Raw genomic sequence first — 5,398 nt, forward strand, 5'->3', positions numbered from 1 at the left:
CTTCTAGTTACTGTGTCCCCTTTGCCTCTGCAACAGTGAGAATTTACACCCACCACTGCCTAACGTTCCACTTGCAGCCCATACCCGCCTGCCACCAGCAGGTCAAAGCGGAGTGCACCAGGGCCACCATACTGCACCTGCCACGGGGGGGGGGGGTGCGGCGGTGCTGGTCCTCGTCACCAGGTGGTCAGCTCCAAAATCCCATCCAGAGTCTGCTTCCCAGGCCTGCTGGCATCAACTGTCATGCAGGTCAGATTCCCCAGTAAGTAAACTGTCAGCCTCTGGGACCTGCCTGGAGAAGCTCATTGGGGAAAATCTGCCGTCAACACTGGTGAGGGAGAAAAGGGGTAGAAGTGGGCACAGGGAGGAGCTGGTCTGAGATGAGGTGCTGAGCCGCAGCAGAGGCTTTGGCTGATCCCAGGAGGAATGCTGAGGCTGGATGGCTCATCACAGATGTCCTGAGTGGAGGTGAGAGGTAGGGCATCTTCTCTCAGTCAAGGGCAGTCAGTCCTCGGAGAGGGATGTAGTGAGGAGCTATCAGCAGCCCAGCTGGCTGGGCAGCGAGGAGTTCCTCAGATCTGCAGGGGCACTGGGTCGCACACTGGGACATCCACGGCATGCCCGGCCCCTGGCCTTTGATTGCATGTGAAGCTTGAGGGTGAGGGCTGAACCTCAAGCAGTCAACTTGGTACCCAGAGAGGTGACACAACCATCGGCCCAGGAAGAGGACCCCAGGAGAAAAAGCCCTCCGGGGAGAAGATGATGAGTCCACTCTGCCCCTGTGGCTGCTCATGTCCAGGAAGCACCCATGAGGCAGTGCTAAGAAGAGGGCCCTGGCCTGGCAGCTTGAGAGTTGGTGGTAAACAGAGCAGGTGGCATGGTCAAATGAGGAGCTCCAGTCAAGCAGGTGCAGCAGACTTGCTGTGTCTTGATCCTGGGTCTTCAGGAAGGAGGACCTGCCGATCCCAGGCTTTCTCATGTCCCGCTGCTTCCCACTGCCCCAGCGCAGTTGGAGTGGGTGGGTTGCAGCCATCCTCATGGCAGGAGTGAGGAGCCTGAGGGCCAGCTGGTCTAGACCCTGCCCGAGGGGGCAGCACTGTGACCTTCGGGAGACCAGTGCTTCTCCCAGGGCATCAGTACAAGGCAGCGTGAGCTTTCAGGAGATGAAGGGCCCTTTTAACTTCAGAAGCTCATGAATTTTCAGTGACCCTCGGTGGGAGCCTTGGAGGGACACATTTCTCCAGCCAGCCAGAGGATGGTATGGGAGGCTCCTCTTCCACCCCACCTTTCCCAGCTGAAGTCCCAGGCCTCTTTAGAGGACCCAAACATTTGCTCCTGGGGGGAGCTGCTCTTTGAGCCAGCTGGAACCTGCTGGCACAGTGAGGTGTACAGAGGCCAAAGCTCCCCCAGGGGGCAGTGTGCAGCCCTGTGGAAAGGAGACAGGCCTGCCTCCCCTAGATCTTTCTGAGTACAGACCACTCCCATCCCACCACACCCCTACAGGAAGGACAGTGTCTGGCTGTGTGTCTGGCAGGCACATTTGTAAATAAGTGAAATTCTCTCATCTTGTGAGTTTGGTGTTGGGGCCATCAGAGGAGGAGTTTGTTTATTCTCTTTCCTATATCTCAACAATGATAAACAGAAAAATCAAGCAAGTGCTCCCACCTCTACTCACCCCACCAGCCAGCTGGGGTGTGCAGGACTATGGCTGGGGGCACAAGGTCTGGCAAGGAGTCAAGCCCCAGGCCTTGTGTGGGGCATCTCAGATCTGAGTGAGGTCCCCCAAAGACACCATGAGGTGGGAGAGGTGGGGGGAACTTACAGACAAGGCCCAGGATGGTTCACACACAGCTCAAGGGGGGCAACTAAAAGGGCCTGGAGATTGCATAGGCAGGAGTGCGTCCAAGAGCGCTCATCTCCCCACTGAGGCTTCAACTTGGTGGGGGACTCGGGGGGCACTGAAGGGCAACGTAATCTCAAACCCTTGCCACCCACCGAGATGACACGTTATTGAGCTCCAGCGCTGTACTAGGCAGCGGGGTAACACACACAAATACAATACAATCCACAGCTCAGCAGTTTAGTGAGGGGAGGACAAGCATCTGAAATCAAGGACTCTCACCTCCCACCTGGCAGGTTCCTGGTGCTCTATGTAAAGCACTTAGTATAGTACTATCGGCAAGAAGTTACAGCTCAGTAAGTGGTAGCTATTATTAGCCATTATTACAAAAAGCCTCAGAATAAACATGGCACGTCTTCCTGGAGTGCCAGTTTTACACAGATTAGAGAGGAAAGGACACTCCTTTTTTTATATTAAAACAATCAGCACAGGGATATGCCAGAGTAGCGCATTTTTGGATTTTTGGCATGAAACATAGATCTGGGGCCTGCCCTACCCCTTCATTCTACTTCTTCATCCCAGACCTCAGGGCCACGTAGACACACAGACTCCCCCTGTGGTCAGGAGCTCCTCAAGGGGGGATCTGGAGAAACAGGGTCACCAGGGAATGGTCATTGCTTAGAGTTCTTCTACCTGAGACTTCAGACACTCAATTCCTCGGGTCTTGTGTTGGTAAAATGAGTTTAACAATGGCTATGGGGGAGGCTATGGCAGGAGGATTGGTGTGAGTTGGAGGCCAGCCTGGGCTACATAATCAAGACCCTGTCTCAGAAAACAAAACAAACAAATAAACAAAAAAAAAACAAAAAAAGGTTACATGTATGATTGTGATAACAAACAAGACAATATATGTAAAAGAGTCTGGAACAAAGCCTGATCTATAATATGTGCTTAGTAAATGTTAAGTTATCAGAGGTCAAGGAAACAAGTCTAAGGGGGATGGGAGGTAGAAGAAAGCCTACTGTTATAGCTGTTAAATCTCCTCCATTGTTGAGCAGGGAGGAATGGGGACGTGCGTCCTTACAGCAAGGCTTCCTAATGACCATTGTGCACCATGGTCTGGGGTGGGGAAGCCATGATTTGAGAACCAAGCTTTCCTCTAAACTGCACCCCAATTCCCCTTCAGCTTTTAACCCCAGTCTTTTTCTATACTTAGTGTATGAATTTTCTAAAATTTGAGTCCAGTCAAAACCTATCTGAGCCGGGCATGGTGGCACACACTTGTAATCCCAGCACTTGGGAGGCTGAGGCAGGAGGATCGTTGCAAGTTTGAAACCGGCCTGCGCTACAAAGTGAGCTCAAGGCCAGCCTGAACTGCATAGTGAGACCCTGTCTCAAAAAGACAAAAAAACAAAACAAAAACAACCCTGTCTGAACCCAACATGATGTGAATGATCTCTAAGTACTTGGTCCAGGGCATCTTATGGACCCAGTTTGCCACCTTCTTTTCATTTTTCCAAGAGTGTAGTTCTAAATCCCTAGCAGCCTGTCAGTTATTCAAACAGCAAGGTTCTGCTTCTGTGAAGACCCTAAATACCATCTAATCACCTTACTAATGTCACTGATGGTCTTGCAGAAAAATGTGGAAAAAATGATTCTAGGCCGAGTGTGGTGGTTCATCTCTAATCCCAGTACTTGGGAGGCTGAGGTAGGTGGATCACCATGAGTTCAAGGCCAGCCTGCACAGTATAGTGACTCTGTAGCCCAGGCTGGCCTCAAATTCACAACGATCCTCCTGCCTCAGCCTCCCGAGTGCTGGGATTACAGGCATGTGCCACCACACCCGGCCCTGCTATTTATATTTTAAAATAGCAATATGGCGCAGACCTTAAGTACAATTGCATACCTTTTCTGCTAGTCAGAAATTTAGTCTAAGCAGGGGATTTTGAAGTATCTCAGTAATGCTTAAGCTTTATCGAGGAAGCTATATTCCAGGCACTGCTCTACTTCATCTAATCCTTCCAACTACCCAATGATACAGGTACTGCTATTACCAACCCAGTTTTACAGATGAGAAAATTGAGGAGATATGAAATTAATTTGCTTGCCTATCCTTATAGATTAGTAAGTAGCAGTGCCAAAAATTAGAATCCACAGCTCTCACTTTTTTCTTTTTTCCACTAGGGATTGAACTCAGGATCTTCACAATGAGCTGCATTTCTAGCCCTTTCTCAACATTCTGAGACAGGGTCTTGCTAAGTCATTAAAACTGCCCACGCAATACTTGAACTTGGGATCCCCCTGCCACAGCCTCCCAGGTGCTGGAATACAAGCATATGCCATCATGCTCAACCCACCATTCTTCACTTGATATTCTACCTCTTTCCATGCACAGGAGACCTCACAGAATCTTTTTCTTTTTTTCTTTTTTTTTTTTTTTGTCTTTTTGAGACAGGGTCTCCCTATGCAGTTCAGGCTGGCCTTGAGCTCAATTTGTAGTCCAGGGTGGTCTCGAACCCGCAATAATCCTCCTGCCTCAGCCTCCCGAGTGCCAGCATTACAGATGTGCGCCACTATGCCAGGTTTAAGAATTTTTGAACTCATAAGTGGCTTAAGTGATTTTTGGGTTTTTGTTGGTACCGGAATCGAACTCACGACCTTGCACTTTCCAGGCAGGCGCTATGCCGCTGAGCTATATCCTCAGTTTTGAACTCATACGTGGATTTAAAACTAAACCACTGGAAGCTGGGTGTGGTGGCACACACCTGTAATCCCAGCACTTGGGAGGCTAAGGCATAGGAGACCCTGTCTCAAAGAGACAAATAAAAAAAAAACCTAAGCCACTGGGAAGATAGGCATGCTTGTGCACGCCCATAATCCCAGCACTTGATGGCTGAGTCAGGAGAATTGTCTTGAGTTTGAGACCAGCTTAATCCACACAGAGAGTTTAAGGTCAGCCTAAACTACAGAGTAAGACCTTGTCTAAAAAAAGCTAAACCCGTGGAGACACCAATACTCGCTTTTCGTTTCTTACTTTTCTCTGAGCCTCCTTCATCTGCTCCCGGGCCAGTTCCTAAGGGGTCATGACCTTCTTACCTGTCAAGTACCTAATTGCTTGGAATTCGTGTTACGATGCACTGTATGTATGCTCTATACCTATCTATTATAGCCTTGCGTACAAGCTACCTGGTATTGCTTTTTTAGTTATGTAATACGTATTTGTTTTGGCTCCCAAACTAGACTGTAAACACCTAGAGAATAGAGACGGTATCTTTTTCTTCCGTAACCCTCGCAGTGAGTAGCACCAGGCTGGGGCACAAGGGAGTTTATTAAAAGTTGCTGACAGCCTTTGGACAATCCTCCACCCCACCTTGGCCACTCCCCTTTTCCTCGGTGACCACTCCATTTCTTAACCTCCCCTGAGGTCCCCGCCCCTTTCCGCTCACTGGGACCTGACTCACCCCGCCCCGCCCCAGCATCTTCAGCGTCCCCTAGCGACAAAGCGGGGGCTCCTAGCAACCGCATCCCGGTACCCTGACGACGGCGGCACGTAGGGTC

This window comes from Chinchilla lanigera, unplaced genomic scaffold, assembly GCF_000276665.1.
Source record: "Chinchilla lanigera isolate Chin_1 unplaced genomic scaffold, ChiLan1.0 scaffold00105, whole genome shotgun sequence".
In the NCBI taxonomy this organism is placed as follows: domain Eukaryota; kingdom Metazoa; phylum Chordata; class Mammalia; order Rodentia; family Chinchillidae; genus Chinchilla; species Chinchilla lanigera.